The 12831-nt window shown below is 40.6% G+C and overlaps 1 protein-coding gene across 1 annotated transcript in view; it reads right to left on the bottom strand.

Moving 5' to 3' along the window:
• Positions 1 to 5771, bottom strand: part of LOC128659746 (zinc finger protein 91-like) — a 262253-nt gene extending 256482 nt beyond the window's left edge. Inside the window, exon 1 of the mRNA XM_053713326.1 lies at positions 5746 to 5771. The gene's annotated coding sequence lies outside the window, so the exon portion shown is untranslated. The remainder of the gene's footprint in view (positions 1 to 5745) is intronic.
• Between the last annotated feature and the right edge of the window lie 7060 nt (positions 5772 to 12831).

The raw sequence follows: 12831 nt of genomic DNA, 5'->3' as shown, positions 1-12831 counted from the left end.
GGGCCGCCGGGGTTTAACATGGGAGGAGTTGCCTGCCCTGCTTCAAGATGCTCACAGGAGGTGGGGGCAACCTCAGATTATTGTTCTGCACCTGGGAGGGAATGACATGGGGTCTATGCCGGTGCTAGACCTGATTAGGAGAATGGCTTCAGACTTACGCTGGGTGTGCGCATGGCTCAAGGATGTAAGGATTGGATGGTCCAACGTGGTTGCACGTCTGCGTTGGAGGTATATTGTTACTCAGAGGGCAGCGTACAATGTCAGGAAGAAGCTAAACAGGCAAATGGGGAGAACGGTCACGACGTTAGGGGATTTTGCCATAAGGCATGAAACTTTGACGGCTGACAACAAGGCTTTTTATTGCCCTGACGGTGTCCATCTCACGGATGTGGGACTTGATATTTTCCTTGGGGATATTCGCAAAGCTCTTCTTTCGGTTGTATATAAAATAGAAAAATATATATATAAAAAAAAAAAACAATATTTGGGAATCTGGACTTTTATAAAATTGTTGTGATTGTTCAGGAGTTTGTCAGTTATGTGGCGGCAAGAGGCAGCTGACTCTTCTGGAAGGCGGTCAGGGCCCAGAGAGCGGGCGGGGAGAGAAAAAAGAGTGATGCCCTAGGATGGGGGAGGTGACGCCCACTAGGTGCCAACCTAGGGATTACTCCCCCCTACGAATCGTAGGCCGAACAACTCTACAAGCTTACAGCTTTCTCTCTCCGCCAATTGGGCGCGCGTAATCCGTGCCACGCTGCAAACACAGTGTGGACCCTGGCCGTCTGTCAGTAGGGGTTAGACTAGCTAGTTAGTTAGTTGCCGCCACCAGTGTTAAGAACTTTATACAGTTGTTCTTATTATTATGAATAAGTTGCCTAAGATGGCATATTTAAAATATCCTAATTTAAGAGGTTTATTGTTATAAATAAACGTGACCGGTCTTTAGCCCAAACCTGGTGTTGTGTGTTTATTGGTTAATAACTCTAGGGTACATAAAACGAAATACGATGTTTATCTCTTATGGTAGTGGAGGGCCCTTTAGTGGGCCTGTAGCAAAATTAAGGGATAACTGAGTTGAAGTCTGGAGGGTACTAGGTCAGCTACATTATTGCAAGTGTGGGGACGGGTATTTCTGCTTACCTTTATAGGTCCTTGTTGCAGTGGATCCGGCCCTCTTTGTTCCTGGTTCCAGACTTCAAAGGAGCTTTCCCCACCCTCCCGTCCCTGGAAGAAGAGGTGGCGGCTCATAGTGGTAATGGTTAGGGTTCCACCTGGCATTGGTAGGTTTATGTGAACTAGCCTTCTAAGTCCAGGTTTTAAATTTATCCTTCCACCTGCTTCAGGCATGTTTTTACGACTCGTTTGTAGAGGTCGCCTTACTAGGCTGGTTGTTATGCCTTAGCTGGCAGGCGGTCAGGGCCCAGAGAGTGCGCAGGGAGAGAAAAGAGTGATGCCCTAGGATAGGGGAGGCGACGCAAACTAAGTGCTGACCTAAGGGTTACTCCCCCCTCGTAGGCCAAACAACTCTACAAGCTTACAGCTTTCTCTCTCCGCCAATTGGGCGCGCGCAATCCGTGCCGCTTTGCAAACACCGTGTGGACCCTGGCCGTCTGTCAGTAGGGGTTAGACTAGCTAGTTAGTTAGTTGCCGCCATCAGTGTTAAGAACTTTATACAGTTCTTATTATTATGAATAAGTTGCCTAAGATGGAATATTTAAATATCCTAATTTAAGAGGTTTATTGTTATAAATAAACGTGACCGTGACCGGTCTTTAGCCCAAACCTAGTGTGTGTTTATTGGTTAATAACTCTAGGGTACATAAAAAGTAATATGATGTTTATCTCTTAAGCGATCAGCTCTTTTACCTAAATAAAGTACCAATTACACCCTAAAAATAACCCCCCCCCCCCACACACACACACACAACCCCCCAAAATAAAAAACCTAATCTAAAAAAACTAAGCTACCCAGTGCTCCTAAAGGGGCCTTTGTATGGGCATTGCCCTTAAAAGGGCAATCAACCCTTTTGATGCCCATTAAAATAAAAAAGCCCTAATATTAAAAAAAAAAGTCTAACCCGAAATAGGCACTCACAGTTCCTGAAGTCTGGCGGGGAAGGTCTTCTTCCAGGCAGCTCCATCTTCATCCAGCGCGGGGACATCTATCTTCTTCCTGGAGGTGCGGAGCGATCTTCCCTGATGCGCGGATCCGGAGTGGCGGTCTTAAAACAGCCAATAGGATTTCAGTATCTCTAATCCAATTGGCCGATTTTAAAATTTCATCCAATAGGAATGCAAGGTACCCCAATATAAATGCGGTACCTTGCATTAAATTTTCAGTGTACGGTGGAGATCGTATGAAGAGGATCCTCCATGATGGATGTCTACACAGCCGCCGTTCCTGTTTCGCGACGCCTTCACTACGGATGAAGATAGAAGATGTCCCCGCGCTGCATGAAGATGGAGCCGCCTAGATGAAGACCTTCACCGCCGGACTTCAGAAACTGAGTACCTATTTCGGGGTTAGACTTGGTTTATTTATTTTTTTTGGTGGTTTTTTTTGTTTTGTTTTTTAAGATTAGGGCTTTTTTTATTTTTTTAATGGGCACTAAAGAGCTGACTGCCCTTTTTAGGGCAATGCCCATACATATGCCACTTATGGGGCAATGGGTAGCTTATTTTTTTTTTAGACTGTTTTTTTTATTTGGGGGGTTTTACTGTTAGGGGGTAATTGGCAATTGTTTTTAGGTAAAAGAGCTATTTAACTGTTTAACCCTTCACTGGCACAAAGAGCTGCACAGTGTGTATTAACCCTTCACTGGCACAGAGAGCAGCGCAGTGTGTATTAACCCTTCACTAGCACAGAGATCTGCACATTGTGTATTAACCCTTCACTAGCACAGAGATCTCTGCATTGTGTATTAACCCTTCACTAGCACAGAGATCTGTGCATTGTGTATTAACCATTCACTACCACAGAGAGCAGCACAGTGTGAATTAACCATTCACTATCACAGAGTTGCACAGTATGTTTTAACCCTTCACTAGCACAGAGAGCAGCAGTGTGTATCAAACCCTCACTAGCACAGAGAGCAGCACAGTGTGTGTTAACCCTTAAGTAGCACAGAGAGCAGCACAGTGTGCATTAACCCTTTCACTAGCACAGAGAGCAGCACAGTGTGTATTAACCCTTCACTAGCACAGAGAGCAGCACAGTGTGTATTAACCCTTCACTAGCACAAAGAGCAGCACTGTGTGTATTAACCCGTCACTAGCACAGAGAGCTGCACAATTTGTATTAACCCTTCACTAGCACAAAGAGCAGCACAATGTGTATTAACCATTCACTATCACAGAGTTGCACAGTATGTTTTAACCCTTCACTAGCACAGAGTGCAGCACAGTGTGTATCAACCCTACACTAGCACAGAGAGCAGCACAGTGTGTATTAACCCTTCACTAGCACAGAGAGCAGCACAGTGTGTATTAACCCTTCACTAGCACAGAGAGCAGCACAGTGTGTATCACCCCTTCACTAGCACAGAGATCTGTGCATTGTGTATTAACCCTTCACTAGCACAGATATCTGCATATTGTGTATTAACCCTTCACTATCACAGAGAGCAGCACAGTGTGAATTAACCATTCACTATCACAGAGTTGCACAGTGTGTATCAACCTCTCACTAGCACAGTGTGTGTTAACCCTTCACTAGCACAGAGAGCAGCACAGTGTGTATTAACCCTTCACTAGCAGAGAGCTGCACAATGTGTATTAGCCCTTCACTAGCACAGAGAGCAGCACAGTGAGTATTAACCCTTCACTAGCACAGAGAGCTGTAGTGTCAACACAGTACATTTGAATAATCAACAAATGCAAGATAACAAGACAATACAATAGCATTAACTCTATTAATTAACTGAATTTCAAATAAGTAGATTTTTTTCTAACAAATTTCAAAGTTATGTATATTTCCAATCCCCCTGTACCATGTGATAGCAATCAGCCAATCACAAATACATATACGTATAGTCAATGAATTCTTGCACATGCTCAGTAGGAGCTGGTGACTCAAAAAGTGCAAATATAAAAGAATGTGCACATTTTTTTAATGGAAATAAAATTGGAAAGTTGTTTAAAATTACATGCTGTATCTGAATCATGAAAATTTAATTTGACCTGAGTGTCCATTTAACCCTTCACTAGCACAGAGAGCAGCACAGTGTGTATTAACCCTTCACTAGCACAGAGAGCAGCACAGTGTGTATTAACCCTTCACTAGCACAGAGAGCAGCACAGTGTGTATTAACCCTTCACTAGCACAGAGAGCAGCACAGTGTGTATTAACCCTTCACTAGCACAGAGAGCAGTACAGTGTGTATTAACCCCTCACTAACACAGAGAGCAGCACAGTGTGTATTAACCCCTCACTATCACAGAGAGCAGCACAGTGTGTATTACCCATCACTAGTACAGAGAGCAGCACAGTGTGTATTAACCCTTCCCTAGCACAGAGAGCAGCACAGTGTGTATTAACCCTTCACTAGCACAGAGAGCAGCACAGTGTGTATTAACCCTTCCCTAGCACAGAGAGCTGTAGTGTGTATTAACCCTTTCACTGTCACAGAGAGCTGCACATTGTGTAGTAAACCCTTCACTGGCAGAGCAGCATAGTGTGTATTAACCCCTTCACTAGCAGAGAGAGCAGCACAGTGTGTATTAACCCTTCATTAGCACAGAGAGCAGCACAGTGTGTATTAACCCTTCACTAGCACAGAGAGCTGCACAGTGTGTATTAACCCTTCACTAGCACAGAGAGCAGCACAGTGTGTATTAACCCTTCACTAGCACAGAGAGCAGCACAGTGTGTATTAACCCTTCACTAGCACAGAGAGCAGCACAGTGTGTATTAACCCATCACTAGCACAGAGAGCAGCACAGTGTGTATTAACCCTTCACTAGCACAGAGAGCAGCACAGTGTGTATTAACCCATTCAGTAACACAGAGAGCAGCACAGTGTGTATTAACCCTTCACTAGCACAAAGAGCAGCACAGTGTGTATTAACCCTTCACTGGCACAGAGAGCTGCACAGTGTGTATTAACCCTTCACTAGCACAAAGGGCAGCAGTGTGTATTAACCCTTCACTAGCACAGAGAGCAGCACAGTGTGTATTAACCCTTCACTAACACAGAGAGCAGCACAGTGTGTATTAACCTTTCACTAGCACAGAGAGCTGCACAGTGTGTATTAACCCTTCACTAGCACAGAGAGCTGCACAGTGTGTATTAACCCTTCACTAGCACAGAGAGCAGCACAGTGTGTATTAACCCTTCACTAGCACAGACAGCAGCACAGTGTTAACCCTTCACTGGCACAGAGAGCAGCACAGTGTGTATTAACCCTTCACTGGCACAGAGAGCAGCACAGTGTGTATTAACCCTTCATTAGCACAGAGAGCAGCACAGTGTTTATTAACCCTTCACTGGCACAGAGAGCAGCACAGTGTGTATTAACCCTTCACTAGCACAGAGAGCAGCACAGTGTGTATTAACCCTTCACTAACACAGAGAGCTGCACAATGACAAAGAATTGCAGAACACTTAGTATCCCATTGCCTGGCACAAGCAGCTGAATAACATGCATTAAAATAACAATATTTATAACAATTATAAAACTATTTAAGCAGACCAGAAAGTGACTAAAACGTTTTATCACACAATACACACAGCCTGACTCACTCACCCAGCAACAGCTGCACAGGAAGTAAATGGGAGGGGAACAAAGCTCAGTTCAATACTGAACTACATCTCCCAGAACACACGCAGAGAAGTCACATGTTAAGCAGCAGCCAATCAAACAAAAGAAAAAATGCAACCGCTTCAAAGACAAATTGGATGCTTTTTAACATTGTTTAAATGCTGCAAATTATTAGAATTAGTAACTGAGCCCATTGTCACTGTCATATCCTCTACTAGTGCATTACAGCTACACTATATACATAAAGCTACACAATATATATTAGCACTTTCACTAGCACTGAGCACATTGTCACTGTCATATCCTCTACTAGTGCATTACAGCTACACTATATACATAAAGCTACACAATATATATTAGCACTTTCACTAGCACTGAGCCCATTGTCACTGTCATATCCTCTACTAGTGCATTACAGCTACACTATATACATAAAGCTACACAATATATATTAGCACTTTCACTAGCACTGAGCCCATTGTCACTGTCATATCCTCTGCTAGTGCATTACAGCTACACTATATACATAAAGCTACACAATATATATTAGCACTTTCACTAGCACTGAGCACATTGTCACTGTCATATCCTCTACTGGTGCATTACAGCTACACAATATACATAAAGCTACACAATATATATTAGCACTTTCACTAGCACTGAGCACATTGTCACTGTCATATCCTCTACTAGTGCATTACAGCTACACTATATACATAAAGCTACACAATATATATTAGCACTTTCACTAGCACTGAGCCCATTGTCACTGTCATATCCTCTGCTAGTGCATTACAGCTACACTATATACATAAAGCTACACAATATATATTAGCACTTTCACTAGCACTGAGCCCATTGTCACTGTCATATCCTCTACTAGTGCATTACAGCTACACTATATACATAAAGCTACACAATATATATTAGCACTTTCACTAGCACTGAGCCCATTGTCACTGTCATATCCTCTACTAGTGCATTACAGCTACACTATATACATAAAGCTACACAATATATATTAGCACTTTCACTAGCACTGAGCACATTGTCACTGTCATATCCTCTGCTAGTGCATTACAGCTACACTATATACATAAAGCTACGCAATATATATTAGCACTTTCACTAGCACTGAGCCCATTGTCACTGTCATATCCTCTGCTAGTGCATTACAGCTACACTATATACATAAAGCTACACAATATATATTAGCACTTTCACTAGCACTGAGCCCATTGTCACTGTCATATCCTCTGCTAGTGCATTACAGATACACTATATACATAAAGCTACACAATATATATTAGCACTTTCACTGGCACTGAGCCCATTGTCACTGTCATATCCTCTGCTAGTGCATTACAGCTACACTATATACATAAAGCTACACAATATATATTAGCACTTTCACTGGCACTGAGCCCATTGTCACTGTCATATCCTCTGCTAGTGCATTACAGCTACACTATATACATAAAGCTACACAATATATATTAGCACTTTCACTGGCACTGAGCCCATTGTCACTGTCATATCCTCTGCTAGTGCATTACAGCTACACTAAATACATAAAGCTACACAATATATATTAGCACTTTCACTAGCACTGAGCCCATTGTCACTGTCATATCCTCTGCTAGTGCATTACAGCTACACTATATACATAAAGCTACACAATATATATTAGCACTTTCACTAGCACTGAGCCCATTGTCACTGTCATATCCTCTGCTAGTGCATTACAGCTACACTATATACATAAAGCTACACAATATATATTAGCACTTTCACTAGCACTGAGCCCATTGTCACTGTCATATCCTCTGCTAGTGCATTACAGCTACACTATATACATAAAGCTACACAATATATATTAGCACTTTCACTAGCACTGAGCCCATTGTCACTGTCATATCCTCTACTAGTGCATTACAGCTACACTATATACATAAAGCTACACAATATATATTAGCACTTTCACTAGCACTGAGACAATTGTCACTGTCGTATCCTCTACTAGTGCATTACAGCTACACTATATACATAAAGCTACACAATATATATTAGCACTTTCACTAGCACTGAGCACATTGTCACTGTCGTATCCTCTACTAGTGCATTACAGCTACACTATATACATAAAGCTACACAATATATATTAGCACTTTCACTAGCACTGAGCCCATTGTCACTGTCATATCCTCTGCTAGTGCATTACAGCTACACTATATACATAAAGCTACACAATATATATTAGCACTTTCACTGGCACTGAGCCCATTGTCACTGTCATATCCTCTGCTAGTGCATTACAGCTACACTATATACATAAAGCTACACAATATATATTAGCACTTTCACTGGCACTGAGCCCATTGTCACTGTCATATCCTCTGCTAGTGCATTACAGCTACACTATATACATAAAGCTACACAATATATATTAGCACTTTCACTGGCACTGAGCCCATTGTCACTGTCATATCCTCTGCTAGTGCATTACAGCTACACTATATACATAAAGCTACACAATATATATTAGCACTTTCACTAGCACTGAGCCCATTGTCACTGTCATATCCTCTGCTAGTGCATTACAGCTACACTATATACATAAAGCTACACAATATATATTAGCACTTTCACTAGCACTGAGCACATTGTCACTGTCATATCCTCTGCTAGTGCATTACAGCTACACTATATACATAAAGCTACACAATATATATTAGCACTTTCACTAGCACTGAGCCCATTGTCACTGTCATATCCTCTGCTAGTGCATTACAGCTACACTATATACATAAAGCTACACAATATATATTAGCACTTTCACTAGCACTGAGCCCATTGTCACTGTCATATCCTCTGCTAGTGCATTACAGCTACACTATATACATAAAGCTACACAATATATATTAGCACTTTCACTAGCACTGAGCCCATTGTCACTGTCATATCCTCTGCTAGTGCATTACAGCTACACTATATACATAAAGCTACACAATATATATTAGCACTTTCACTAGCACTGAGCCCATTGTCACTGTCATATCCTCTGCTAGTGCATTACAGCTACACTATATACATAAAGCTACACAATATATATTAGCACTTTCACTAGCACTGAGCCCATTGTCACTGTCGTATCCTCTGCTAGTGCATTACAGCTACACTATATACATAAAGCTACACAATATATATTAGCACTTTCACTAGCACTGAGACAATTGTCACTGTCGTATCCTCTACTAGTGCATTACAGCTACACTATATACATAAAGCTACACAATATATATTAGCACTTTCACTAGCACTGAGACAATTGTCACTGTCGTATCCTCTACTAGTGCATTACAGCTACACTATATACATAAAGCTACACAATATATATTAGCACTTTCACTAGCACTGAGACAATTGTCACTGTCGTATCCTCTACTAGTGCATTACAGCTACACTATATACATAAAGCTACACAATATATATTAGCACTTTCACTAGCACTGAGCACATTGTCACTGTCGTATCCTCTACTAGTGCATTACAGCTACACTATATACATAAAGCTACACAATATATATTAGCACTTTCACTAGCACTGAGCCCATTGTCACTGTCGTATCCTCTACTAGTGCATTACAGCTACACTATATACATAAAGCTACACAATATATATTAGCACTTTCACTAGCACTGAGCCCATGGTCACTGTCATATCCTCTACTAGTGCATTACAGCTACACTATATACATAAAGCTACACAATATATATTAGCACTTTCACTAGCACTGAGCCCATTGTCACTGTCATATCCTCTACTAGTGCATTACAGCTACACTATATACATAAAGCTACACAATATATATTAGCACTTTCACTAGCACTGAGCCCATTGTCACTGTCATATCCTCTACTAGTGCATTACAGCTACACTATATACATAAAGCTACACAATATATATTAGCACTTTCACTAGCACTGAGCCCATTGTCACTGTTATATCCTCTACTAGTGCATTACAGCTACACTAAATACATAAAGCTACACAATATATATTAGCACTTTCACTAGCACTGAGCACATTGTCACTGTCATATCCTCTACTAGTGCATTACAGCTACACTATATACATAAAGCTACACAATATAAATTAGCACTTTCACTAGCACTGCGCACATTGTCACTGTCATATCCTCTACTAGTGCATTACAGCTACACTATATACATAAAGCTACACAATATATATTAGCACTTTCACTAGCACTGAGCACATTGCCACTGTCATATCCTCTACTAGTGCATTACAGCTACACTATATACATAAAGCTACACAATATATATTAGCACTTTCACTAGCACTGAGCACATTGTCACTGTCATATCCTCTGCTAGTGCATTACAGCTACACTATATACATAAAGCTACACAATATATATTAGCACTTTCACTAGCACTGAGCCCATTGTCACTGTCATATCCTCTGCTAGTGCATTACAGCTACACTATATACATAAAGCTACACAATATATATTAGCACTTTCACTAGCACTGAGCCCATTGTCACTGTCATATCCTCTGCTAGTGCATTACAGCTACACTATATACATAAAGCTACACAATATATATTAGCACTTTCACTAGCACTGAGCACATTGTCACTGTCATATCCTCTACTAGTGCATTACAGCTACACTATATACATAAAGCTACACAATATATATTAGCACTTTCACTAGCACTGAGCCCATTGTCACTGTCACATCCTCTACTAGTGCATTACAGCTACACTATATACATAAAGCTACACAATATATATTAGCACTTTCACTAGCACTGAGACAATTGTCACTGTCGTATCCTCTACTAGTGCATTACAGCTACACTATATACATAAAGCTACACAATATATATTAGCACTTTCACTAGCACTGAGACAATTGTCACTGTCGTATCCTCTACTAGTGCATTACAGCTACACTATATACATAAAGCTACACAATATATATTAGCACTTTCACTAGCACTGAGACAATTGTCACTGTCGTATCCTCTACTAGTGCATTACAGCTACACTATATACATAAAGCTACACAATATATATTAGCACTTTCACTAGCACTGAGCACATTGTCACTGTCGTATCCTCTACTAGTGCATTACAGCTACACTATATACATAAAGCTACACAATATATATTAGCACTTTCACTAGCACTGAGCACATTGTCACTGTCGTATCCTCTACTAGTGCATTACAGCTACACTATATACATAAAGCTACACAATATATATTAGCACTTTCACTAGCACTGAGCCCATTGTCACTGTCGTATCCTCTACTAGTGCATTACAGCTACACTATATACATAAAGCTACACAATATATATTAGCACTTTCACTAGCACTGAGCCCATGGTCACTGTCGTATCCTCTACTAGTGCATTACAGCTACACTATATACATAAAGCTACACAATATATATTAGCACTTTCACTAGCACTGAGCCCATTGTCACTGTCATATCCTCTACTAGTGCATTACAGCTACACTATATACATAAAGCTACACAATATATATTAGCACTTTCACTAGCACTGAGCCCATTGTCACTGTCATATCCTCTACTAGTGCATTACAGCTACACTATATACATAAAGCTACACAATATATATTAGCACTTTCACTAGCACTGAGCACATTGTCACTGTTATATCCTCTACTAGTGCATTACAGCTACACTAAATACATAAAGCTACACAATATATATTAGCACTTTCACTAGCACTGAGCACATTGTCACTGTCATATCCTCTACTAGTGCATTACAGCTACACTATATACATAAAGCTACACAATATAAATTAGCACTTTCACTAGCACTGAGCACATTGTCACTGTCATATCCTCTACTAGTGCATTACAGCTACACTATATACATAAAGCTACACAATATATATTAGCACTTTCACTAGCACTGAGCACATTGTCACTGTCATATCCTCTACTAGTGCATTACAGCTACACTATATACATAAAGCTACACAATATATATTAGCACTTTCACTAGCACTGAGCACATTGTCACTGTCATATCCTCTACTAGTGCATTACAGCTACACTATATACATAAAGCTACACAATATATATTAGCACTTTCACTAGCACTGAGCACATTGTCACTGTCATATCCTCTACTAGTGCATTACAGCTACACTATATACATAAAGCTACACAATATATATTAGCACTTTCACTAGCACTGAGAAGAGCTGCACTTTGTATTAACCCCTTCACTAGCACAGAGAGCAGCACAGTGTGTATTAACCCCTTCACCAGCACTGAGAGCAGCACAGTGTGTATTAACCCCTTCACTAGCACTGAGAGCTGCACAGTGTGTATTAACCCTTCACTAGCACAGAGAGAAGCACAGTGTGCATTAACCCTTCACTGGCACAGAGAGCTGCACAGTGTGTATTAACCCCTTCACTAGCACTGAGAGCTGCACAGTGTGTATTAACCCTTCACTAGCACAGAGAACAGCACAGTGTGTATTAACCCTTCACTAGCACAGAGAGCTGCACAGTGTGTATTAACCCTTCACTAGCACAGAGAGCTGCACAGTGTGTGTATTAACCCTTCACTAGCACAGAGAGCAGCACAGTGTCATACATCCCAACATTTCAAAATTCAAAAGAGGGACACCCCACCCCCCCACCAGAAAAATTGAAATGTGGTGGGCGGGGCTTAAAAAATCATAAGACCAAAGTAATATAAATAAAATTCTAAATAAAGTCATAGATTTTAATACACTTAGGCAGCAAATCAAACACAATCTCTAACCACTGGTATGGCTATGTGAGCTATGTATTTAATTATCATTTGCAAAGACATTGCTAAATATTTTTATCTTAATTGGACATTTAATAATAAATTCTTTAAAACTGCTCTCTGCATTCCCCATTAATATTCTAAATTCTGGCCTTTAAAGTCAGCAAAATGCATAGTAGCACACTACATAGCATACACTTACACATGCAGATACACACACACTACATAGCATACACTT

The sequence above is a fragment of the Bombina bombina genome, chromosome 5 (genome assembly GCF_027579735.1).
Source record: "Bombina bombina isolate aBomBom1 chromosome 5, aBomBom1.pri, whole genome shotgun sequence".
NCBI lineage: Eukaryota > Metazoa > Chordata > Amphibia > Anura > Bombinatoridae > Bombina > Bombina bombina.
Note: the sequence above shows the minus strand (reverse complement) of the source record. Positions and strands in the feature narration are given on the sequence as shown.